Source organism: Mobula birostris, chromosome 32, assembly GCF_030028105.1.
Source record: "Mobula birostris isolate sMobBir1 chromosome 32, sMobBir1.hap1, whole genome shotgun sequence".
In the NCBI taxonomy this organism is placed as follows: domain Eukaryota; kingdom Metazoa; phylum Chordata; class Chondrichthyes; order Myliobatiformes; family Myliobatidae; genus Mobula; species Mobula birostris.
In genome coordinates, this window is record NC_092401.1 from 18923516 (window position 1) to 18951185 (window position 27670).

General features: G+C 44.4%; 1 long non-coding RNA gene across 2 annotated transcripts in view; it reads right to left on the reverse strand.

Moving 5' to 3' along the window:
• Positions 1 to 204: 204 nt before the first annotated feature.
• The window catches only part of LOC140191017 (uncharacterized), a 65256-nt gene continuing 37790 nt past the window's right edge, over positions 205 to 27670 (reverse strand). Inside the window, exons 3-5 of one of the 2 annotated variants that reach the window (XR_011883744.1) lie at positions 7216 to 7431; positions 446 to 640; positions 205 to 287 (exon numbers count right to left, since the gene is read on the reverse strand). This is a non-coding gene — a long non-coding RNA (uncharacterized lncRNA). The remainder of the gene's footprint in view (positions 288 to 445; positions 641 to 7215; positions 7432 to 27670) is intronic. The other variant, XR_011883745.1, reaches the window with a different exon arrangement.

The following is a 27670-nucleotide window of genomic DNA, read 5'->3' on the forward strand; positions in this document are numbered from 1 at the left end:
GGTTCCTCCCCTCTGCCATCCAATTTCTGAATGAATGTTCAACCCATGAACACTAACTTTTTTACTTTGATTCTTGCACTACTTATTTAATTTAAATATTTAATATACTTACTCTAATTCAGTTTTTTTCTGTGTTACTATGTATTGTATGGTACTGCTGATGCAAAGGCAATAAATTTCACAACATATGCCATTGATATTAAACTTTATTGTGATCCGGATGTCTAACTGAGTCAAAGGCTCCACTTTCTCTCCAGTTGTCTCTTCAAGGATGTCTTCAGGTGTTGCTACATGGAACAAACAAATGGAAGGGGAGTGAGAGCGAGGGGGTAGAAATGGTTTTAGTCCAGGAGGTTGAAATGAGCATCAACATGAAGACAAAAATACTTTCAAGCACCTTTTTCAAAAGAATCAGTCCCAGCCCCCCATGCTCGCCTCAACTTACCTGTGGTCAGCTTCTCTCTGTGCTTCTGCGATCTTCTGACCTGATTCTTCAGATCTCCAACCTTGCACACGAAGATCACATCTGTGCCGAGACCCACACACCTGAGATTCCTGAGACATAAGAGATTCTGCAGACGCTGGAAAGCTTGAGCAACGCACACAAGATGGTCAAGGAATTCAGCAAGTCAGGCAGCACCTACAGAGAGGGACAAACAGTCGACGTTTCAGGCTGAGACCTTTCATCAGGGCTGGAAAGGAAGAGGCAGAAGCTGAAATAAGAAGGCGGTGGAGAGGAAGGAGTACAAGTTGGCAGGTGATAGGTGAGATCAGGTGAGGGGAAAGTGGGCGGTTGGGGGAGGGGTGATGAAGTAAGAAGCTAAGAAGGTGATAAGTAGAAGAGGTGAAGAAGAAGGAAACTGGTAAGAAAGGACAGTGACCCATTGAATAAAGGACAGGAGGTGAAGAACCAGAGGGAGGTGATGGGCAGGTCATGAGGATGGGTTAGGAGAAGAGAAGGAGTGAGAGGAGTACTCATTATCCAACCCACTACTAACTCAGTTAATCAATGAGTAAAAGCTAAAATTTTCATCTATCTGCCTCCATATATTTTTTAACTGAGGTTTCAAAAGGTGAGACCACTAAGCATGCTCCTTAAAAGCCTTTACATTATAATCAAGGCCCGTCCTATTCTTATTGGACTGTTCAGAGGTCTCACTGAGTTTCTGAGAACTCAACAGGACAGTTGCTGAAGCTCGTTCATTTTTGTCATTCAGCCATACATGAACACCAATGAATACAACCAAATGGATCAGTGTTACTCCAGAACCAAGGTGCAAAAACAGTATCAACATTCATACAGAGCACAAGGCAAACATAGCACATATAGGATAGCAGTAAAATACAGTCAAACAAAAAAAATATTTAATCCATGTCCCCGAGTCCATGAATGTTGCAGCAGTCTGCAGCTGAACACAATATGGCCTGTCTTCTGACGAGCAAACACTGGGGGCAGCACCAACTCTAACATGGATGCAACGCCACACGCCCTCCGGCAATCTGGTGAAATGCACCAGCTCTCCTGGGTGGCAATTATCAGACGACACCACTGCCTGAGGCCTTGACCTCACCCCGACCAAGGCCACTCAGCTCCCACGCCACCCACCAATCAACCAGTGTATCAGACCTGCAGCATTCCACATTGACAACGTCCAACAAGGTCCTGTGATCACAAGAGGTTCTGTGGTAGATGGAAGGGCTGCAATACCAGGTTGGGAAAACAAGAGTTAATTGGGGGTCAGCAGGACGAGGGGTAACAATTCAGAAACTACTTCTTCCCTCTGTTTCTTTCTTTCTTTCATAATTCTTTCATATTTCTTTCTTTCATAATTTATAGTAATTTAATATATTTGCACTGTATCACTGCTGCAAAACAACAAATTTCACATCATATAAGACAGAAACAACAAACCTGATTCTGATCCTGAACGTACATGTGGATCCTGGTTGAAAGAATTCACCACCTCCCACCCTACCCTGTCAAGTTCCTCAATACTGACCTCAAAACCTACAGAACCGGTGTAGAAGTGAGTCACCCTCTATCCCAAAGGAACACTGAAGAAGAAGCTCCCACGTGGGAGCAGAGCCTTGGATCTTTGAAGGGAAGGTGGAGTCTTGAAAGAGGTAAACCAAAAGCACGGGCAAGATATTCACAGCAGATGAGCTAAAGCATGTATAGGGTGATTCTGTTGAAAGATGAGCTTGAAGATATCACAAACAAGAGAAAATCTGCAGATGTTGGAAATCCGAAATGCGGAAGGAACTCAACAGGGCCTGGCAGCATCTACGGAAAAAAGTACAATCGACGTTTCAGGCCGGAACTTCCAGTCCTGTTGAAGGGTCTCGGCATGAAACATCGACTGTACTCTTCCATAGGTGTTGCCTGACCCGCTGGGCATGAAGATATTTTAGGTTCTGTGGTACTTGGATGTTCTGCTGAGCTTCCTCTATTAGACAACCAACATCTCTTCAAACACACTCAACTTCTGTACAATTTAACACCCAATATCATTGTGTGAAGGAACAGTGAGTGAGAAAACAGGCTGGAGGGAATTGACTCAGGGGCATGGGCTCAATTAAAGAGGAACAGATATCCCTTCTCAAACATTTGTTATTCTTTTGAATTCTTTCCTAAAAAGGAACGTGGATTCTCGGTTGTTGATTTTCAGCCACTTAGAGCCACTTGGCTTATTAGGCAATAGGGTCACATGATCAGACATGAGTATCAGACTCACAGACCTAATCCTGTTTATATCCGAGCCCATAAATATATAAACAAGAGGAAGCCACTCAGCCCTTCAGTCCTAGCTCATAATTTAACATCATTTTGGCTCTTCTGATATTTCTATCTACCCAAATTTCCTCATTGTTTTCCTACAATTTGTAGGGATCATTCAGCCCATAAATTGACGCTATCTCTCAGAGATTCCCCATTCACCCTATTCCCCGACACTTCCCTGTAATCTACACACCATCAACACCCATCCCCACCTCGCTACCCTGTGATAAACTTTTTATCCCCTTGCTTATCAATAACTTATTTATCTTTTCTCTAACACTATCCAAAGTCACTACTGCTACAGTCCTTTGAGGAACAGAGTTTAATAAAAATAAAATGTCATTTTAACTATTTTCAATGAATAATCCCTTACTTTAAACAGTGACTCATGGTTCTGCATTCTCTCGAGTTCAAAAGTCAAAGTGAATTTACTATCAAAGTGCGCATATACCACCATATACAACCCAGAAATTAATTTTCTTGCAGGCATACTCAATAAATCCATAATAAAATAATAACTATAATAGGATCAATGAAAATCACACCAACTTCAGCATTCAACCAGTGTGCAAATACAAAAATAAAGAAATAAAAATAATTTATAAATAAGCAATAAGTATCAAGAACATGAGATGAAAAGTGCTTGAAAGTGAGTCTGTAGGATATGGACCATTTCAGTGATGGGGCAAGTGAATTTGAGTGAAGTTCTCCCCTTTGGTTCCAGGTTGAGGGGTAACAACAGTTCCTGAAACTAATGGATGAGTGACAGCAGGAGTAGACCATGAACATGCATTAGGTGGCCGCTTTAGTAGGTATGTGCCTAGACTGTCCTAAAGACTAGGTTTCTATTTCTTACAGCTGCCTCACAGCTCCAGGGTCCCAGGTTCAAACCTGGCCTTGGGTACTGTCTGTGTGGAGTTTGCATGCTTTCCCTGAGACCATGTAAAGTGGTCTAGTTCCCTCCCACATCCCAAAGATGTTCTGCAACTTTAACAGGGTGTTATCAGTTAATCCATGTTGAGGTAAGTGTCAAACAAATCAAAGGGAAGCGATGGGCATGTCTGCAAGAATATGATGGCGGGGATACAGGGAGCTGGTACTGATGAAATAGCTCAGTATAATCCCAAAGGGCTATTGTGATTACTAAGTGTCCTTAACGTACGTCAGATTATGTATTAACAATAATTTACTGCAGCATTTGTTCTTCAACGCAGTAGCATAATTTTTAACACAACGCTTTACTGCACCAGGGATCACCAATTCCCAGTGCTGTCTGTAAGGAGCTTGTACTTTCTCCCCATTTCCTCTGGGTGCTCCAATTTCCTCCCGTATTCCAAAGATTTATGGTTAGCGTTAGGGTGACTGAACCGTGGGCATGTTACGTTGGCAGAGGAAGTGTGCCAGCTCTTACGGGCTGCCCCTGCACAATCCTCTGACTGTGTTGGTTGTTGACACAAAGAGATGCATTTCATTGTATGTTTCGATATACATGCATCAAGTAAAGCTAACCTTTTATTTTGTGTCCCATGTAGTCCCAAGTAGGACAGGCACAAAAGAGCTTTGAATAAACTCCCTAGGGTGTGGATGGAAAGTGGGACTATAATATCAGCATTTTATTTGAATATTCAAGATTTTCACACATTTAACATTGTTAAGCAGAAGGTACAAGCTAACTTTATGCCAGGTGTCAAAGAGAGGAAGGAGCTCAGCAAAGTACGTTCAGAGCTGAGGTCCAGAGGAGCTGCTACAGAGAATGGGGAGGGACATCTTGAGATGAAGAAATGCAGAAAACTTGGAAGGTGGGCAAGATTACAGAATTAAGACACAAGGGACTACAAAGATGCTATCTGACTTGGTGAACTCATCCAGGATTGTGTATGTGTGTGTGTGTTGCAACATGCAGTTAACAATATGCATGAGGAACATAGTGGATGGAGCAGCTTCTGTGGGGGAGGCAGGGTAAAGGAATTATCAATGTTTCAGGTTAAAATCCTGCATCGGGATTGAGAGTAAAGAGGGGTAATGGCAGGTATAAAGAGAGGGGGAGTGGTGATACAGGAGACAAAGAGGATTGGTGGACTGATGTGGGGTGAAGTTAGATAGATCGATTGATAGATAGATAGATAGATAGATAGATTTGCTTTATTTGTCACATATCAAAACATACAGTGAATTGCATCATTTGTGTCAAATCAAATCAGTAAGGATTGTGCTGGACAGCCCACGAGTGTCACCAAGCTTCCAGTGCCAGCAAAGCATGCCCATAGTTTATTAACCCTAACTTGTACATCTTTGAAATGTCGGGGGAAACTAGAGCACCTGGAGGAAACTTGTGTGGTAACAAGGAACTCTGCAGGTCAGGCAGCATCTATGGAAAGGACTAAACAGTTGCCATTTTGAGCAGAAACCCTTCCTCAGGAAGGAATCTTATAGGAAAGGAGAGTGGACCATGGGAGAAAGGAAAATAAAAAAAATCCTTTGGATGTGGGGCGATAACTTCAGCATCTCATTTGAATATTGAAGGCTTTCACAATTTTAACCTCAGACCGTGAGAGTGCAAGGGAGAGAGTGGCCTAAACAACTCTTCACTGTGAGTTTCTTTATAACTAATCTAATGCAACGATGCAATCTGTCCTTAGAATGAGTGTGAATGCATAGTCAAACCATTACACTGTCTGTTCTCAGTCCTTGCGAGCCGTGGTTTTAATAATGTGAATAACATACCTGAAGTTCGGGCCATTGTCTGGGGAACAGTTTTGCACCATCGTTCCCACTGTTCTAGGGGCCTTGTAGGTGGTTGAAAGCAGTGTCAGACATCCATCTCACTTACTGAATCTGTCACTGGGATTTTTCTCAATTCAGTTTTTATCAACTCACTAAGCCTCGCCTGGCTCCCTTTCCAAAGATTGGTCTGGATTTCCAGTCATCCACCCATGTTCACTTTCTGTTACTGTCCAGGAGTTTCCATCCAGTCACTCCGCTGTCATATTCCATGTATCCTGTTCTCCTCCATCCCGTGCTATTTGGACTCTCTCCAAGTGTGCTCTTCCCAGCGATCTCTCCTCCCAGAGTCCCAGACAGCAGGAACATCCTTTTTCTGCCAATGAAACCATTGAATTGTCCTGCAATAACATCAGAGAAGGGAACCCACTGTCCTTCCCCAGCATGGCTCTCTTCCTGGAATCAGTCTGGTTGAATCATCAGGCCCTCTTTCAGCTACCTAGTCTAAGGGTAATAAGTCCATAAGTCAAAGGAATAGAATTAGTCCACTTGACCTACTGTGTGTTTGATTCATGGTCTTCTGCTGCAGTAGCCCATCCACTTCAAGGTTCAATGTGTAGTCTTTTCAAAGATGCTCTTCTGCACACACTGTTGTAACGCATGGTTATTTGAGTTCCTTCCAGTCTGGTCATTCTCTTCTGACCTCTCTCGTTAATATCCAGAGAACTACCGCTCACTGGATATTTTTTGTACCATTCTCTGCAAACTCTAGAACCGTTGTGGGTGAAAATCCCAGGAGATCAGCAGTTTCTGAGACAGTCAAACCACACCTTCTGGCACCAGCAATCATTTCACAGTCAGTCATTTAGATCACATCTCTTTCTCATTCTGATGTTTAATCCAAGTTACAACTGAACCTCTTGACTAGGTCTGCATGTTTTTATGGATTGATTGCTGCCACATGATTGGCTGAACAGGTGTTTGTATTGATCAGCAGGTGTACCTAGTAAAGTGGTTACTGTGTGTTAGCATACGCCTATAAGTGTGTATGCAGCCCCTCCCACACCTTCGTATTCTGGACGATCTTCCCCCTTCCTTTCTTGTCTGATGAAGGGTGTTGGCCCAAAGTGTCAAACATCTATTCCTCTCCATAGATGCTGCCTGGCCTGCTGAGTTCCTCCAGCATTTTGTGTGTGTTTGTGTGAGTGAGGAGTGAGTGCAAGTATGTGTGTACGTGTGTGTGTGTGTGTGTGTGTATGTGTATGCATTTATACATGTTCCTGTATTTGTGTTTTGTGTGTGTTGTTGTATATTAATTTATGTGTGTTTCTGTATTTGTCTGTGTGTGTATGTGTAGGTGTAAATGCATTTATACATGTTCCCCTATTTGTGTTCATGTGTGTGGAGTTGTATATTAACTTACGTGTGTTTCAGTATTTGTCTTTGCGTGTGTGTGTGTGTGCGTGTGCGTGTGTGTGTGTGTGTCTGTCTCTGTTTGTATTTGGTGTACTTTGTGTGCATGTATGTGTGCTTCTGCCAGTATTTGCTTTATAATAATCCTGTTGATTCATGATTACTCTTACTGAGAGGAGTTTACATTTTATGTTCCAGATTTCCCTACTAATTTGAATTTAAATTCCTCAGTTACCTTAGTGTGAACAATGGTCCAGATATATGCCTGATAGTGCGTGCGTTTGAGAAATAGATATACATACATTGTGTGCATGCACCGCCGTCCTGACAAAGGGTTCCGGCCCGAAACGTCGAGCGATCTTTTCCGACCTGCTGACTTCCTCCGGCGTGTTGTGAGCGTTACCATCAACACTCTCTTTACCAATGTTTATCCCTTAACTTCAGGTTCAAGTTTATTGTCACCTGACGGTATGTTTATACAACCAATCGAAACAACGTTCCTCCAGACCACAGTACACCTACAATACATATATCACACACATAAAACAAAATATTACCATAAGTAAGGTAATAAAATACATGAGAGGTGATTGATAAGTTTGTGGCCTAAAGCAGAAGGAGATGAGTTATATAGCTCTTGTTACATGCACATGCAGTTCAACTCTTTGAGTGATTACGCAGAAAGTTTGAAGTTAATAACTCATCAGGGATGATTGATAAGTTCGTGGCCTAAGGTAGAAGGAGATGAGTTATTAACTTCAAACTTTCTGCATTTTCACTCAAAGAGTTGAACTGCATGTGCATGTAACAAGAGCTGTATAACTTATCTCCTTCTACCTTAGGCCACAAACTTATCAATCACCCACCTGTGGACTCTTTCTGGAGGCCCAAGATGCGTATGCTCGACAACTGCTGGACTGTGTGTGTAAATGTAGGAGGGGACTATGTTGAAAAATAAATGTGCTAGGTTTTCTAAAATAGACTTCTTCTACCTTAGGCCACGAACATATCAATCACCCCTCGTATTTCAAAAGTACACATGAAGTGCACAGGACAGGTAAACATTAAACGGTACAGTAAACAATAAGCAGCTGGCTGTCCCAGTGACAGGACCTCAATGGTGTCAGGGTGTTCATTAATCTCACAGCCTGAGGGAAGAAGCTGTTACCCAGTCTGGCAGTCCTAGTCCTGATGCTCCTGTACCTCCTTCCTGACGGTCGTGGGTCAAAGAGATGGTGGGATGGGTGGTAGGGATCCTCAACAATGCTTTGGGCCCTCTGTATACAACGTTCACGGTAAATAGCTGACATTGGCACGCTCATGGATTCAGGCTGGTGAATCCCCACGTCCGCGGATCCTGGGATCCATGGCAGGAGGCATCAGGGTCGGATGTCCATGTGGGTCCAGAGTTTGAGGCCTAGAATTCAGGGTCCTGTGATCAGCATATCCTGGGGACAACAGTGAAGATCAAAGTCCAGACGTTGATGACCGAAGTTGGTGAACGTGGATGTTGAGGCCAAATGTTTGAAGCCCCTAAGTTAGTGTGTTTAGAAGCTGAAAGCCTGTTATCTGCGAGTCTGCAAGTCCACCAGGAGAAGTCTACGATTTGTGAGTTCACTGAAGGCTGGAGGCTGGAGGTAGCCATTCACGGGGGTGGTGGCCTGAACTGTGTGTGTGAGCGGATGGGTGGCTGGGAGAGAGGAAGGGGTTTGTTTTGCTGCTGTTGTGTTGCTGTTGCTTGTGCTGTTCTGCTGAACATTGCGGAGATGCTTTGTTAACGTTGTAATGTGTGCTGATACTTGCCGGCTGCCCCCAGTGCACTATTAGACTGTGTTGGTTGTTAACACAGATGGCACGTTACACGGTACGTTTCAATGTACGTGATACAAAATGATGCTGGTGATATTGTAATGAGAGATGCAGAGATGGCAGAGGAGTTGAATGTGTATTTTGCATCAGTCTTCACAGTGAAGTTTCTGCAGTGAAAATTATGACTGAGAAGGTGCTCAGGAAGCTTAATGGTCTGAGGGTGGATAAATCTCCTGGACCTGATGGAATGCACCCTCGGGGTCTGAAGGATGTAGCTGTAGAGTTTGCGCAGGAATTAACGATGATCTTTCAAGAATCGATAGATTCTGGCATTGTACCGGATGACTGGAAAATTGCCAATGTTACTCCGCTATTTCAGGAGGGTGGGAGGCAGCAAAAAGGAAACTATAGACCTGTTAGCCTGACATCAACGGTTGGGAAGTTGTTGGAATCGATTTTTAAGGATGAGATTACAGAGTACCTGGAGGCACATGACAAGATAGGCCAAAGGAAAATCCTGTCTTACAAGCCTACTGCAATTCTTTGAGGAAGTTACAAGCAGGGTAAACAAAGGAGATTCAGTAGACATGGTGTATTTGGATTTTCAGAAGGCCTTTGACAAGGTGCCACACATGAGACTGCTTAGCAAGATAAGAGCCCATGGAACTACGGGGAAGTTACAAGCATGGGTGGAGCATCAGCTGGTTGGCAGAAAACAGAGAGTGGGAATAAAGGGATCCTACTCTGGATGGCTGCCGGTTACCAGTGGAGTTCCACAGTGGTCGGTGTTGGGACTGCTGCTTTTTACGATGTATGTCAATGATTTGGACTATGGTATTAATGAATTTGTGGCTAAATTTACCGATGATACAAAGATAGGTGGAGGAGCGGGTAGTGCTGAGGAAACAAAGAACCTGCAGAGAGACTTAGATAGTTTAGGGCAATGGGCAAAGAAGCGGCAAATGAAGTACAATGTTGGAAAGTGTATGTTCAAGCACTTTAGTGGAAGAAATAAACGGGCAGGCTATTATTTAGATGGGGAAAGAATTCAAAATGCAGAGATGCAAAGGGACTTGGGAGTCCTTGTGCAAGATACACTAAAGGTTAACCTCCAGGTTTAGTTGGTTGTGAAGAACGTGAATGCAATGTTGGCATTCACTTCTAGAGGTATAGAATATAAGAGCAGTGATGTGATGTTGAGGCTCTATAAGGCACTGGTGAGTCCATACTTGGAGTATTGTGTGCAGTTTTGGGCTCCTTATTTTAGAAAGGATATACTGACATTGGAGAGGGTTCAGAGAGGATTAACAAGAATGATTCCAGGAATGAAAGGGTTACCGTATGAGGAACATCTGGCAGCTCTTGGGCTGTGTTCCCCGGAGTTCAGGAGAATGAGGGGGGGATCTTATAGAAACATTCCGAATGTTAAAAGGCCTGAACAGATTAGATATCGCAAAGTTATTTCCCATGGTAGGGGATTCTAGGACAAGAGGGCATAACTTCAGGATTGAAGGACGTCCATTTAGAACTGAGATGTGGAGAAACTACTTTAGTCAGAGGGTTGTATATCTGTGGAATTTGTTGCCACTGGTGGCTGTGGAGGCCAGGTCATTGGGTGTATTTAAGGCAGAAATAGATAGGTTCTTGATTAGCCAGGGCATCAAGGGGTATGGGGTGAGGGCAGGGGAGTGGGGATGACTGGAGGAATTGGATCAGCCCATGATTGAATGGCGGAGCAGACTTGAAGGGCCGAATGGCCTCCTTCTGCTCCTATATCTTATGGTCTTATAAATAACTGAATCTGAATCTGTGGTGCTGTTGCACAATCCAAAAGAGATGCAAAAGACACTATAGTCATTAAAGTCTTGCTTTTCTTTTGTCCAGTCACGTAGGTGAGTTGGTGTTTTGAAATATATTTTGCAAATGACGCTTCTATGTGTGGCTTATTTATAGAGTAAGAACTGGCCACATCACTGTGTCAGCAATATATCCTTCTCAAATGCAATCACTTTCCAGGAAAACAATTTCATCACAATCTAGTAGTTCAAAGGTCATTCTCTTCACTGCTGGTGCTAACTTGAAGTGACTTCCATTTCTTTGAATTCTGACTATTGCCCATTTTACCCTCTCTGTCTTTGACTGGTCTGCCATTTACCCGCATGCCCAAGCCTTGATCCATTCTATTACCATTCATTTCAAGGCTAAATTATAAAAGCAAAGTTGTAATGCTGGGGCTTTATAAGGCATTGGTCAGAGCACACTTTGTGAGTAGTTTTGCACCCCATAGAGTGGGTTGGCATTGAAGAGGGTCAAGAGAAGGTTCATGAGAATGATCCCAGGAATGAAGGGGTTAATGTAGGATGAACATTTGCTGGCTCGGGGCTTGTCCTCTCTGGAGTTCAGAAGAATGATGAAGAATCTCATTGAAATCTATCGAACATTGAAAGGCCTAGTTAGAGTGGCAGTGGAGAGGATGTTTTCTATAATGAGGGAGTCTAGGACCAGAGGGCACAGCCTCAGAAGAAAAGGGTGTCTCTTTATCACAGAGATGAAGAAAAATTTCTTTAGCCAGAGGATGGTGAATCTGTGGAGTACATTGCCAGAGGCATCTGTACTGAAAGGCCGAGATAGAGTGGATGTGGAGAGGGTGTTTCCTGCATAGTGGGGAGTCCAGGTCCAGAGGGAACAGCCTCAGAATACAAGGACATCCTTTTCAAGCAAAGTTGAGGAGGAATGTCTTTAGGCAGAGGGTGGTGAATCTGTGGATTCTGTTGCCATAGATGGCTGTGGAGGCCAAGTCATTAGGTATATTGAAAATGGAGATTAATAGGTCTTAATTATTAAGGGTGTCATAGTTTATAGGGAGAAGACAGGAAAATAGCATTGAGGGGCATAATAAATTAGCTACGATGGAATGGCAGAGCAGATGTGATAGGCTAAGTGCCCTAATTCTGCTTCTATACAGTATCTTAAGGTCTTATGGTCTGTGGCACCAAGGTTTGTGCCAGTCATCTCAAATTTCCTTCCTTACTGCCTTCTTACTTCCCACTTCCCCCCTTTTCACAATTCTTTGGTTAGAACATTCTGACCATATGTCACTCTCTATGACTGTGACGTCACTGTCTGTTTGATACGCCCAATGGCCTCAAACTGCCAGTTCCCATGAAAAGCCCCATTTTCTCATTCTCGTTCAACTCTGTGCAGAGTGCAGGCTTTCTGTAGGTGGTGTGAATTTAATTCAGACTGCAGTTGTGGGAAGTATAATAACAATTTTGAGAAAGCTTTAGGCTTGAATTCCAAAAGTACCAGTGATTAAATCATTCAGTTACTCAAAGAACGCCATGTGTCCATTTCCTGGATGATATAGTGTTTATGTCGAGAATACACAAAACCAAGACTGTGTCTGGGAGAAAGTTAACAGTCCGCACAAGCCAACCACAAAATTTACAAGTTGCAAACACATGGACCACCATCACTGGGCATCTGAAACTTGCACGTTTCACAATTGCCCCTTGCCCCACCGAACTTAACAATCAATAAGGTATTTTTGGTAGTCACTAAGTTCATTTAGAAAAGGAGACAGCTAGTTCTTTCACAACAAGCTCCTAAAAACAGCAACCTGTTTGGGACCAAACAACCTGCTTTGATGATGTTAACTGTGGACTATATATTACCCAAAGGCATTGGTGAGAACTGCTATTCTTAGCAGTGTGGACGAATGGCAGGATCCTAGGGTGGGTTAGTAGGTTTTCAACTGATACAAAGTATGGTAGTGTCGTGGATAGTGTAGAAGGTTGTCGTAGGTTACAATGGGATGTTATGAGGTTGCAGAGCTGGGCCGAGAAGAGGCAAATGGAGTTCAAACCAGAGAAGTGTGAAGTGATACACTTTGGAAGGTTGAACTTGAAGGCAGAAGACTGGGTTAATGGCAGGATTCTTAGCAGTGTGGAGCAACAGAGGGATCTTGGGGTCCACGTCCATAGTTGATTGGGCTGCTAAGAAGGCGTATGGTGTGTTGCTCTTCATTAGTCAGGGGATTGAATTCAAGAGCTGTGAGGTAATGTTGCAGTTCCACAAAACCACTGTTAGACCACACTTGGAGTATTGCACTCAGTTCTGGTCACCTCATTCTAGGGAAGATGTGGAAGCTTCAGAGAGGGTGCAGAGAAGAGTTCATCATATCCGTTGATCTGTACCGCAACAAAATCGCACTGAGGGTGTCCTGGAAGTAATCGTGTTCTTCCCCTCTGCCATCTGATTCCTAACTGAATATTGAACCCATGAACACAACTTTACTTTTCTTTTGTATTTTTTCCACTATTTTTAATTTAACAATTTAATATACGTATTGTATATATACTTATTATAATTGACTTACTTATTTTTTTCTCTCTATTATCATGTATTGTATTGTACTGCTGCCACAAAGATAACAAATTTCATGACATATGCCGGTGATATTAAACTTGATTTTAATTTTGATTTACCAGGGCGCTGCCTGAATTAACAAGCCTCCTTATGAGGAAAGGTTGAGCAGGCTGAGGCTTTTTGCTCTAGAAATGCAACTTGATAGAGTTGTACAAGACTACAAGAGACATAGACAGAGTGACAGCCAGCACCTTTTTTTACCAGGGCAGCAATGACTAATATGAAAGAGCATACTTTTAAGGTGATTGGAGGAAAATGTAGGGGAACGTTAGAGGTAGCTCTTTTGACACGAAGAGTGGTAAGTGCTTTGCCAGAGATGGTAATAGGGGCAGATACATTAGTGACATTTACGAAAATGTTGGATAGGGACACGGATGAAAGGAAATAGCAGAGCTATGTAGGGGGTTAGGGTAGATTAAGCTTGGCGTAGGTTAAATAGTCGGTACAATATCAAGGGCCAAAGGGCCTGTACTGTGCTGTACTCCTCTATGTTCTCTCAAATAAAGAATGGAAACTTTAATGCCTATCTGAGACCATTATTTTTTTAAATGTCTCATCTTAACAGAGGCACCTCTGTCAGTGCAGCACCCCATCAGTAGAGAGCAGGAGCAGCCAGCCTTCCAGCCCTCGAATAGTCCTCTACTAGATGAGTGGGACCACCCCTATCAGCTGTGGACACCAGGCATCAGGGACTGGATGCTTTCAGTCGCATGCGCATCCCCTATGCTGCCTGGCCCCGGATGGGATCTTCCAGTGTGGTCAAAGTGTTCATGATTGATCTGGAACTGGTCTGACAATTTTGTAAACATCACACATAATGAGAGAAAACGTTAAACTCAGCACCATGTGTTGACTGGCCTGGCTGTATGCTAATAACACTTTGGCACGCTCACTAGATTTGTAGTCAAGTTTGTGACTTCCTTTACAGATCTAGGCTGGGTGGTCCATTGCAAATGTTACTTCACTGAAATGTTTCTGTATTACTAACTTTATTCTGCTCAAGGGTTGGCGCGTGGCCAAGTGGTTAAGGCATTCGTCTAGTGATTTGAAGTTCGCTAGTTCGAGCCTTGGCTGAGGCAGCGTGTGTGTCCTTGAGCAAGGTAACCACACATTGCTCTGCGACGACACCAGTGCCAACCTGTATGGGTCCTAATGCCCTTCCCTTGGACAACATCGGTGTCGTGGAGAGGGGAGACTTGCAGCATGGGCAACTGCTGGTCTTCCATACAGCCTTGCCCAGGCCTGCGCCCTGGAAACCTTCTAAGGCGCAAATCCATGGTCTCATGAGACTAACGGATGCCTATAATAATATAATTCTGCTCTCTGCAACTGATGATGATAACAATAGCATCCATCTCTCTCGGAGGATAATGGGTATGAGCTATGGATGGCCCAAGCCTGGGCAGAAGATATGGAGGTATATGAAGATATAAACGAGTCATCAAGGTTTGGAGTAGTCCAAAGAAAAGTGAAGCAATACATTTGGCACCAGCTTGGCTGCAGGAGCTGCTGGAGGTAGCTCTCCCAAGGGTCTGCCCACAGGCAGTGGGGCTGTTTACCTATAACTGGGGATCTGGTTCACGAGCACCAAGACGTGTCCACACTCTGGTGGGCCTGCGTGCTATGTGTGCGGGGGCCAGACATCCTGATCGTCCTCTGTAGTTCAGCCTGAGTAAGAAAGGAGTTCAGTTTCCGTGTGTCGCCAGTGAGGAGGCGCCACACGAGGCTTGTTGTTAGAGAGGCTCTGTGCTGGCAGGGAGAGACTTACACATTCAGTTCTCTTTTTCTCAAGACCACTAGCAGCGGTGGAAGCTGAAAACAAGAGCGACAAGCACTACCAACTACACTACCACAGTAGACGCATCACAACATACTAAACCCAGAAATATTCAGTGCTCTCAATTTGCAAAGCATCACTTCTGCAGAAATAACCCTCTTCAAGGTCTTAAGTTAACAAGCCAATTTTTTCTTCAAATGTTAAGAAATAGTCCCAGATGTAGTCAGCAGTTGCCTCTGTGGAGAAGTGCAAGCGTTGACTGTTTGTAGTTGGCACATTAGATTGGATTAGATTAGATTAGATTAGATTCAACTTTATTGTCATTGTGCCAAGTACAGATACAAAGCCAGTGAAATGCAGTTAGCATCTAACCAGAAACGCAAAGAATAGTGTTACTTACAAAATAACTGTGAACAAAAAGTAAGTGCTACAGCACACAAATATAGAAGTACTGAGACAGTACAATATGGGTGCAATACTGCTTAGCGCTGTGATGTGAGGTTCAGCAGGGTCACAACCTCAGGGAAGAAGCTCTTCCTGTGCCTGCTGGTGCAGGAGCAGAGGTTCCTGTAGCTCCTACTGGACAGGAGGAGAGTAAAAAGTCCATGGTTAGGGTGAGATGCATCCCTGATAATGCTTTTCGCCCTGCCCAGGCAGCGCCTTATGGTAGATGTTCTCAATGGCGGGCAATTGGGTGCCGATAATCCGCTGGGCAGTTTTCACCACATGCTGGAGTGCTTTGCGGTCCGATACGGGACAATTACCATACCACACTGGGATGCAGTTATGCTCTCAATGGTACAGCGGTAAAAGTCCGTCAGCACCTGGGACAGAGGTGAGCTTTCTTGATGCTCCGCAGGAAATAAAGGCACTGTTGCTGTCTGTGAATATCCAATGTTAATTCCTAGGATTTACCTTTGTTATATCAGGTGTTCTTGACCAAGCTTTAGACTTCTTCCAAGTGCATGCCCACAATCAGGTTTACTTTCACTGATGTGCACAAAATGTTGGAGCAACTCAGCAGGTCAGGCAGCGTCTGTGGAGATGTTGTACCTCACTGCCTGTTCTGGGGTTGGAGGACTGTCGGTGTGGGTGGATGAGTAGGAGGAAAGAACGGGTGTATTTTACTGCTGTTGTTTTCTTGCTTGTTGTGTTCTGTGTTGTTCTGCCGAACGTTGTGGATGTGTTACATTCGTGCTGGCACATGTGGCAACACTTGCGGACTGTCACCAGCACATCCCTAGCTTCTGCTAGCTGTTAACACAAACAGTGCATTTCACTGTATGTTTTGATACACATGTGATAAATAAATTTGAATCTGAATGGAAGCCTAACCCTGAAATCTCTCTGTCCTTCAAGCAGAGATTTTTCCGATGTCTACTTGTGCCATTTCAGCCATTTCCTTTTTGTGACAGTCCCATTTCTCCTCGGCAACATCACAAAAGCATTAAAGTTCCACATGTTTCATGAGGAAAATTCATAGATGTAGAAGATTTTCTTTTCAGTTCCTGTTTATTTTTGGGGTTAACACAAGAGATTGCTTTTCTTTGTTGAGACTGTTGCCTTGGCAACTGGTTTCCATTGGCAAATGAAAATACAAACTTGTGCTGGTTGTGAGGTCAGGCAGGAACTGTGTCTGGGAATGGCAGGGAGCTCCACCTTTTCACATGACATATTAGAATGCCATTTTGTGGTTCATTGATCAGTTAAACTCCGAACACACACTTTATCAGATCCAGAATCTGGGCTGAATCTTGTAGGCATCAAATTATTGACTACAGGAGAAGGAAGCCAAAAAACCTTGAGCCAGTCCTCATTAGAGGATTAGAAGTGGAGAGGGTCTGTAGCTTTAAATTCCTTGCTGTTAGTAGTTCAGAAGATCTGTCCTAGGACCAGCTCATAATTCCCTTCATGAAGAATGCACAGCAGTGCGTTTGCTTTCTTAGAAGTTAGCGCGAATTCAGAGTTTCACCTAAAACTTTGACAAACTTCTATAATACACAGTGGAGAGCATCCTGACTAGTGGCATCACGGCCTGGTATGGAAACACCAAAGCCCAAGAGCCGAATGGCGTACAAAATGGGTTGGATGCAGCTTAGTCTATCACAGGAAATGCTCTCCCTGCCATTAAGCGCATCTTTAAGGAGCGCCACCACAGAAAAGTATCATCTATTATCAAGTATTGCACCGCCCAGACCAAAGTTCAAAGTTCAAAGCAAATTCATTTTCAAAGTGCATATATATCAATGTAAACAACCCTGAGATTCATTTTCTTAATGGCGTATCCAGTATATCCAAGAAAAACAATCAATGAAAGACTGCACGCAACAGGGCGGATGAAAAACAAATATGTAAAAGACAACAACAATAAGTAAATAAATGATATTGAGAAGATGAAATGAAAAGAGTCCTTGAACCTGAGTACATAAGCTGTGGGAACATCTCTGTGATGGGATGAGGGAACATGGGTGAAGTTATCCCCTCTGGTGCAAGAGCCTGATGGTTGAGGGCTATCAACTGTTCCTGAACCTGGTGGTGTGGGGCCCTGAGGCTCCTGTACCTTCTTCCTGATGGCAGCAGCGACAGAAGAGCATAGCCAGGATGGTGGGGGTCCTAGATGATGGATGCTGCATTCCTGCAACAACGTTCCTGGGTAGATGTGCTCAATAGTGGGGAGGGCTTTACCCATTGAGGACTGGGCTGTAGCCATTAGTTTTTGTAGGATTTTCCATTCGAGGGCATTGGTGTTTCCATAGGAGGCTGTGATGCAACTGGTCAATATACTCTCCATGACACGTCTATAGAAATTTGTTAAAGTCTTATGCTGAATCTTCACAAAGTTCTAAGGAAGTAGAGACACTGGTCTGTTTTCTTTGTAATGGTATTTACATGCTGGGCCCAGGACAGATCCTCTGAAATGATAACACCAAGGAATTTAAAGCTGCTGGTCTCCTCCACCTCTGATCCTCCAATGAGGACTGGCTCAAGGACCTCCATTTTCCTCCTCTTGTAGTCAATAACCAGCTCCTTGGTCTTGCTGACATTGAGTGAGTGTCACAGTGGTGGGGCATTGGGAGCAAGGGTGGACCCAAATGCAAGACACATCTTGTGAGGTTAATTGAATTGAGTTTATTGTTTGATACCAGGAGAGCAAAGCAGAAGCAGGAATAGCGAACTGGGCAAGGACTCAGGACTACAACTAGGCTGGGACTAAGGGTCTGGGCTAGGACTCAGAATTAGATCCCAGAACTGGCGGCGACATGAAGAGGACACGGTATGGACTCCGAGCCACAGACTGAGCAAGGACCCAGTACCTGGGTTGTGCCCTGGGCTCGGACCCCAGAATCAGGTATGGACATGACATGGGCTAGGGAGAGGAGGAACAGGGAAAAACAGAGCCTCGGTCTCGGGAGAGCAGGTACATAGAACCATGGACACATACACAGAACACATAGTCGGGACCTCTCCTTGGGTACAGGACATAGGGCCAGGACTCATGACCTCCCGCGGGGCAACAGCAAGACGGCCTGACTCACCCCATGGATGCGAGGACAAGACACGACAAGACATGACCCCCCCGCGGGGCAACGGCAAGACGGTCTGACTTACCCCACGGAGGCGAGGACAAGACAAGACCAACACGAAAGAACACCAGACAGTACCTATCTAGCTCCGGCGATAGAACAAGACCAAGGTGTAGACGAGGGCTAGAGGTGAGAGGGGCAGAGAAGGGATTCAGACAGTGGGGTAGGACAGGAATAACAGACTGCCAGGACCGGGACTTGACTCAGAACTTGGATGCCGCCAGGACCAGGACTTGACTTAGTGCTTGAATGCCGCCAGGGACAGGACTTGACTTGGAGCCTCTGGGTAGTGGCGAGCTCTCGACTTGGCCCGGGAACAGTAGACGGCGGTTCTTGATTCCCTCCGGCAGGTTAACTGACGGATCCACCTCGGCGAGGACACTTTGCAGGCTTGCTTTGGCGAGGGAACTTGACAGGGGTGCTCTGGTGAGGAAAGGCAAATTACCGGCACTCGCTTTGGGCGGAGACTAGGCTTGCTCCGGCCAGATGACATTGACACGCCGTACCTTTGGTGACTTTGCAGACGCTCTCGCCCCGAACAGCTGAAAGCTGGAAACCATAAACTACCGGTTCAGCCGGGAGTAAATTGCCTCTAATCGCCAAGGCCGAAGGACACGGGAAAACAGGGAACCAAAGGGAAACAGGGAGTCAACGGTCTGGATCGTAACATAAACTAAGTAAATTTACAGAGACCCCGATCCGGACCATGTTGTTGTGGCATCACTCAGCCAGATTTTCAATCTCCCTCCTACATGTTGGTTCATCACCACCTTAGATTTAGCCAATGACAGGGGTGCCAGCTGCAAACTTAAATATGGCATTGAAGCTGTTCTTAGCCATAAGTATAAAGTGAGTAGAGCAAGGGGCTGGTCACACAGTTGTGGTCCTCCTGTGCTGATGCTGATTGTGAAGATGTTTTTGCCAAACCAAACTGACTGAGGTCAAGGAAATCAAGGATTGATCAAGCAGAAAGGTTGATCAAGTTGGGTCTTTATTCTTTGGAGCGTAGAAAGTTGAGGGGGGACCCGATAGAAGTATTTAAAATTATGAGGGGGATAGATAGAGTTGACGTGGATAGGCTTTTTCCATAGAGAGTGGGGGAGATTCAAACAAGAGGACATGAGTTGAGAGTTAAAGGGCAAAAGTTCAGGGGTAACATGAGGGGGAACTTCTTTACTCAGAGAGTGGTAGTTGTGTGGAACAAGCTTCCAGCAGAAGTGGTTGAGGCAGGTTCGATGTCGTTGTTTAAAGTTAAATTGGACAGCTATATGGACAGGAAAGGAGTGGAGGGTTATGGGCTGAGTGCAGGTCGGTGGGACTAGGTGAGAGTAAGAGTTCGGCTCGGACTAGAAGGGCTGCGATGGCCTGTTTCCATGCTGTAATTGTTATATGGTTATATGATTATATGGTTAAGGAGGCATTGAAGGCAAGGGCTTGTGGTTTGGACCACGCTTACTTCCCACTACTGCCATTACAGGAGCACTAGGTACCACAACAACAGGTTCAGGAGCAGTTATTACCCTTCACCATAAAGCTCCTGAACCAGCATTGATAACTTCACACCATTTCAATACTTAACTGTTAGCTGAACACAATCTATAGATTCACTTTCAAGTCTTCTACAACTCATGATCTCCGTCTTACTTAATTACTTATTTATCTGTATTATTTGTTTATTTTTGCATTTGCCCTTTTTTGCACATTGGCTGTTTGCCCGTCTTTGTGTGTGGCTTTTCATTGGCTCTGCTGCGTTTCCCTGTTCTACTGTGAATGCCCTGCAAGAAAATGAATCTCAGGGTAGTATATGGTGACGTATGTGTACATTGATGATAAATTTACTTTGAAATTTGAGCTTTGAACACAGTGGGCCTGACTGATCAAAGAGGGTTTTGCAGCTCTTGTCATGATCCTAAAATGTCTCAACTGAGGGTCAATGACATACAAGAGTCTACCCAATGCAAGTTCCATGATTTAGGCCTTTACGATGACTTGGGAATATTGGAGGCTGAAGGAAGAACTGACAGAGGTTATTAAATTATGAGAGGTATACACTCATTGGGCACACAAGGTACCTAATAAAATGGCCACTGAGTGTACGTTGGTGGTTCTCTACTACTGCAGCTAATCCACTTCAAGGTTCAATGTGTTGTGCGTTTAGAGATACTCTCCTACTCTCCTGCACACCACTGTTGTAACACGTGGTTATTTGAGTTACTGTCGCCTTCCTGTCAGCTTGAACCATCCTGGCCATTCTCCTCTGACCTCTCTCATTAGCAGGGTGTCTTACCCTACAGAACTGCCGCTCACTGGATGTGTTTTTTTTTCTGTTTCCTGCACCATTCTCTGTAAACTCTAGACACTGTTGTGTGAGAAAATCTCAGGAGATCATCAGTTTCTAAGATACTCAAACCATATCACTTCTGGCACTAACAATCATTCTATAGTCAAAGTCACATAGATCGCATTTGTTCCCCATTCTGATGTTGGGTTTGAACAACAATCGAATCTATTGACCATGTCTGTATGCTTTTGGGAATCAGAATCTGAATCATGTTTAATATCACTGGCACACGTCATGAAATTCATTCACTTAGCAGCAGCAGGACAAGGCAATACATGATAATATAGAAAAATAAGTAAGTCAATTACAGGAAGTATATTTATGTATATTAAGTTGTTAAATTTAACATAGTAATACAATAGTAAAACAGAAATAGTATAAAATCGAGGCGGGAGGAGAGAAAACAGTGCGCCGCGCGTGCGCAGCTCTACGGTGAAAATGATATCGTATCCGTTAAATAGGGGCCGTGGACAATTCTGATTTGATGGAGACAGACGTGAAAACACAGAGGAACATCTGGAGAAATTTCTGAAATGCCCGTTTGCTGCTGTTGTTACTGCACGATTGAGAATCTCTGGAGGGTAGGCCCCAAAATCCCCGGCTTTGCCTACTGCTGGTGACTGAGATTGAGGTCGAATCGCTCAGCTAGAGATGGTGCTCGGTACTCGGTGTCAAAGGGCTGATCGGAGGCTCGAAGTTTCCGGACGTCTCAGAGTCGGATTGTGGTCGGGCATGGCAGGGAGAGTTTTTCTTCCTTCTCCCGTCTGCGTGAGATGTGGGGTATTTGAGAGACTTTGAACTTTTTTACTGTGCTCATGGACTGTTCTTCACCAAGTTATAGTATTGTTGCACTGTTGTAACTATATGTTATAATTATGTGGTTTTGTTAGTTTTTCCAGTCTTGGTCTGTCCTGTGTTTTACGATATCACACCGGAGGAAATATTGTATCGTTTCTTAATGCATGCATTACTAAATTACAGTAAAAGAGGACTGCATGTCTTCATAATTTAAAAAAAAAGTGAGGCAGTGTTCATGGGTTCAATGTCCATTTAGAAATCGGATGGCAGAGGGGAAGAAGCTGTTCCTGAATCGCTGAGTGTGTGTCTTCAGGCTTCTGTACCCCCTTCCTGACGGTAATAGTGAGAAGAGTTGCTGCCACGTGATTGGCCGATTAGATACATGTATTAGCAAGCAGGTGTACAACTGTACCAAATAAAGTGGCCACAGAGTGTAGATGGGGTAGTTTCTTAGAATCTTTTTTTCAGGGAAAAACATGGAGGACACGTATTTACGGTGGGAGCAGAAGATGCACATTTTTTTTACAGAGGCGAGTGATGAGTATCTGGACCATGCCGTCAGTTGTGCTGGAGGAAGCAGACACAATAATACTGTTTAAGGGGCGTTTAGACAGGATCATGCAAGGAATGGAGGGCTATTGATATTTGACTCTTTGTCTTCTTTTGCACCTTGGTTGTTTGTCAGTCTTTGTGTGTAGTTTTTTTAATTGATTCCATTATATTTCTTTGTTCTGCTGTAAATGCTTGAAAGGTGATGAATCTTGGGGTAGCATATGGTCAATATACAAACTTTGATGATAAATTTACTTTGAAATTTGAACTTTGAGTAAATGCTAAGGTATCAAAATGCCTGAGCTCACTCCACGGTTTAGTTCAGGCCTTAACTATATACGCCCTCTGAAGTAAAGTCACTCTCGTAATACCTGAAATACAAGACCTAATTTGTGCACAGCTATACCCCATTATGTGTTGTCACTGATGTCACTTATATCACTTGGAGAAACTTGAAACACTGACCTTCATGCACAAGTCCCTGGACAGTGGGGGCAAGAACGTCTCCAGTGTCGCCCTCACCCTGATGGCCAGCTTCGTGTGTGGCTGCATCAGGCTGTGTGTGGATCCTAGATACCTGGGTACAAAGTACCACTGTGTGCCCAGGTTTTACCTGTCGCCCTGGCTATGAAGGGTGGGTCTGGCCCCTTTCTAGCACGACACCCCTGTCAGCTGGTTGGTGCCTCCATACCTGTCCTTTGACCACAAGGCAATCAGACAGTGGTCGACACGTAATGTCCTGCAGGCGGGGCAGGAGAAGGATGTGACGGACACAGTGGGGTGGTTCCCTGAGCAGACTGTCCAGTATATCTGGCAAATTGCCTCATCGCCAGACCTCACCAACAGGCACAAAGACCTTGCCTGGCTGGCGGTGAGAGGGGCCCTCCCAGTCAGATCCCTCCTGTATGCCCGGAATGTCATCTCCGCACCCCACTGCCCACAGGAGGACTGTAATGGGGTGGAGTCAGTGGCTCACCTCTTTGCACACTGTGGGTTCGTGAAGAAGGTGTGGAGGAGGATGGAAGGGACGGTGTTAAGATTCATGCCCAGCAGCTGCGTTACCAAGGACTCCATGATCTACGGGCTGTTCCCAGGGACGCACACGGAGACAAACATCCGGTGCTGCTGGCAGATCATCAATTCGGTGAAAGATGCGCTTTGCCCAAAACTTGGTGGTCTACCAGCACACGGAGATGTCCGTGACTGAATGCTGCCGACTGGCTCACTCTCGCCTGCAGGAGTACGTGCTGAGGGATGCACTCAAGCTTGGTGCGGCCACCGCGAAGGCCCGGTGGGGAAGGACCACAGTTTAAGGTTCGTCACCCGTGGGAGTGGGAGGGATCGGGTGGGGAGGAGACTAACCCTCATTAGCGGTGTGGACAGATGAATCAACATGGTGCCCCAGGAGTGGGTGGAATTGTGTAGACTGTTAAAGAACTTTGGAAAAGGAATTAGAGCCAATGCTGGTTTATTTATTATTAATAATTTTATTGTAAATAAGTCTTAATTCTTGACTAAGGTTTGAGAGTCAACGAACGATTTATTGTAAACATCTTTCATTGGACTGAGAGTCAACGCATATTTTTATTGTAACTAACTTTATTTATTGAATAAGGACTCAGAGTCAATGAATGTTTTTTATGTAATTAACTTTATTTTGTAATATTTCTGAATAAAGTATTTTTGGAGGAAAAAAATTCTGCTCCAGATTCCAGTCTATGCCATCTCTTGGGTTACCAAGAAATGTTTGCTCTTCTTCAATATAACACTTCTGCATAAAAGAGGTCAAACGCTGGCAGGAATATTGGTTCGTTCATCTCAATGGTCTCTGCAGTACTGCCTCAGAAAAAGAATAAGACTAGATGTTCTGGAGTGGAGCTTCAATCGATAGTCTTCAGAGGTAAAGATGAGTGCTACCCACACTCCATTGTCTGTAGATCTCAGCATAGCTGCAATCATCTTACACCCATTAGCTGCCTTTCCATTGCCCCCTCCATGTTGAGGGAGTAGTAAGGGATCTCAGCCTCTGGTTGAAGGGATATTACAAGGTCAGGCCTGGGCCACCTTACAGTCATGGAACAACGTCTTCACGCCTGTAGCAGAGTGGCCAAAGCTGAACACAATATTCCAAATGCCACCTCATCAATATCGTGTACTACTTCAACATAACACCACAGCCTGCATCCTCATTGCCCTGACGGGTGAAGTCCAGTGTGCCAACATCTATTTGATATCAACACCGAGGGAAAAATTTATGAACAGAAAGGTCTGGGAACAGCCAGCAACTGCGGAGACAGAGAAACATTTATTACTGTCACACATCTGCTTTTGGGAGTTTGTGTTGTGCCCACTGGCCAATGCAATACCATATTCCAACCGCATTGGTCATAAACACAGGAGATTCTGGCTTCTTCCCCCTTCCTTTCCAGTCCTAATGAAGAATCTCAGCCTGAAATATCGAATGTTTGTTCCTTTCTACAGATGCCGCCCGACCTGCTAAGTTCCTCCGATCGTTGCATACGTCACAGGTCCTGAAGTGTGTTGTGTCCTCTTCAAAGGTTCAATGTCAGCTCTTGATATCCAAGTCAGCCCTTCCTTCAAAGTGAGGTGAGAAGATGAGAGGAGTGTACGAGACAAGCGGATTGGTAGGGTGGGAGAGACTGGAACAGGGCCCTAGGGAGCCTGGAAATTATGAGAAGCAGAGGGATGTATTACATCTAGCGAGAGGGTGAAGCAGTGAGCTGGATTTTTCTGGCTAAAGAAAGAAATTCCTTCTCTTAGAGAAGGAAATCCCTACCCAAGGAGTGGCAGATGTTGAGTCACTGAATGAATTGAAAATTGAGATTGGTATATTTTTGGATATCATGTGGATTGGACCAGACAGATGTTACTGAATGGTGGAACAAACACCACCCTATTTCTATTGATTAGAGTTATTTTACAGGGCTGTAGGAAGGGAGTGAAGCAATGGGCTGATATTCCAAATGGTTCTGTCAAATACCTCTTCTGAACAGAGACTGAAGAGATTCTGTACATGCTAGAAAACTGGAACAAAATGCCCAAAATGCTGAAGGAGCCCAGCAGGTCAGGGAGCATCCATGGAGGGATGAAGGGTCACGGTCCACAACGTTAACTGTTCATTCCCCTCCATAGATGCTGTCTGACCTGTTGTGTTCCTCCAGCATTCTGTGTGTGTTTCTTCTAAATTAGAGTATGATTGTGCTCCTACCTCTGAATGCTGTATGTCTGTCACCAATTTGTATGTCATAGAAAGTTTACAGGGGATCTCACTGAAACTTATCGAATATTGGAAGGCCTAGATAGTCAAGTCAAGTTGAGTCACTTTTTATTGTCATTTCAACCATAACTGCTGGTACAGAACATAGCAAAAATGAGACAATGTTAGAGCTGATGTTAAGAGGAAACCTGCAAAAGTGGGAGCTTCTCGGACCAGAGGTTATAGCATCAGAATAGAGGATGTCAAATTAGAACAGAAATGAGGAGGAATTTCTTCCTGAGGGAGGAGAAGATGGCGGCGCAACACAGCGCGCGCGGCCTCTCCGGTGAATGATATCGGTATTTGTAAGTAGGGGCCGAGCACAATTCTGATTTGATGGAGACAGACGTGAGAAGCACGGAGGAACATCTGGAGAAACTTCTGAAATGCCCGGTTCGCTGCCACTGCTACTGTGCGATCGAGAATCTCCGGAGGGGAAGGCCCCAAATCCTCGGCTTTGCCTATTGCCTGTTGCCGGGGCCGGGGTCGAAGCGCTCGGCGGAGATGGTGCTTGGTGCACCGTGTCGGAGAGCTGTTCGTAGGCTCGGAGTTTTCGGATGGACTCAAGAGTCGGCTGTGGTCGGGTGCTTCCAGGATGCTGCATCGGCAAGTTTGCGGCGCTGGAAGCTCATGGCCAGGAGATTTTTCTTCCTTCTACCGTCTGCGTGAGATAATGGGACTTTCGAGAGACCTTGAGACTTTTTTTTTACTGTGCCCATGGTCTGTTCTCTATCAAATTACCGTATTGTTTGCACCGTTGTAACTATATGTTATAATTATGTGGTTTTTGTCAGTTTTTCAGTCTTGGTCTGTCCTGTGTTTCTGTGATATCACACTGGAGGAACATTGTATCATTTCTTAATACATGCATTACTAAATGACAATAAAAGAGGACTGTGTGTCCTCATAATCTAGCCAGAGGGTGCTGAATCTCTTGGAATTGAAAGTTCAAAGTAAAGTTTATTATCAGAGTATATACATGTCACCACATACAACTCTGAGATTCTTTTTCTGTGGGCATACTTAGCAAATTCATAGAACAGTAACTGTAAACAATGGACAACAAACTGCAAATGCAGATATAAATAAATAGTAATAAAAATGAGCATGAAATAACAAGATAAAAGAATCCTTAAGCAAGTGTAGTTACCCCTTTTTGTTCAAGAGCCTGATGGTTGAGGGGTAATAACTGCTCTTGAACTTGTTGGTGTGACTCCTAAGGCACTCTTACCTTCTATCTGATGGCAGCAGCGAGAAAAGAGCCATGCCCTGGCTGGTGAGGGTCATTGATGCTGGGTGCTGTCTTTCTACAGCAATATTTCATCTAGATGTTCTCAATGATTGGGAGGCTTGTACGTGTGATGTACTGTGCCGAATCCATTACCTTTTGTAGGACTTTCCACTCCAAGGTATTGGTGTTCCCGTACCAGGCCATCACGCAGGCTCCTGAGGAAGTAGAGGTGCTGTCATGCTTTCTTTGTAATTATATTTATATGATTGGTCCAGGATAAGTTCTCTGAGATAGTGACACCCAGTAATTAATTTTTTTTTAGATTATGAAGACACGTAGTCCCCTTTTATTGTCATTTAGTAATGCACGCATTAAGAAATGATACATTATTTCCTCCGGTGTGATATTACAAAGCACAGGACAAACCAAGACTGAAAAAACTGACAAAACCACATAATTATACATATAGTTACAACAGTGCACAATACCATAACTTGATGAAGAAAGTCTGCAAGCACGGTAAAGTTCAAAGTTTCTCAAATGTCCCACATCTCACGTAGACGGGAGAAAGAAGAAAAACTCCTTGCCATGCCGGCCACAATCCGACTCTGAGTCATCCGAAAACTTCCAGCTCTGATCAGCTCTCCGACACCAAGTACTGAGCGCCATCTCTGCCCGAGCGATTCGACCTCTTTCTCGGTCGCCAAAAGCAGGCAAGGCTGGGGATTTTGAGGCCTACCCTCCGAAAGATTCCCGAGCACACAGTCACGACAGCAGCGGACGGGCGTTTCAGAAATTTCTCCAGATGTTCCTCTGTGCTTTCACGTCCATTCTCCATCAAATCAGAAATTTACTGACCCTCTCCACATTCAGCTGTGGAGGGTATATTTAAAGTGGAGGTCGATAGATTCTTGATTACTAAGAGCATCAAAGGTTATATGGAGAAGGCATTAGAATGGG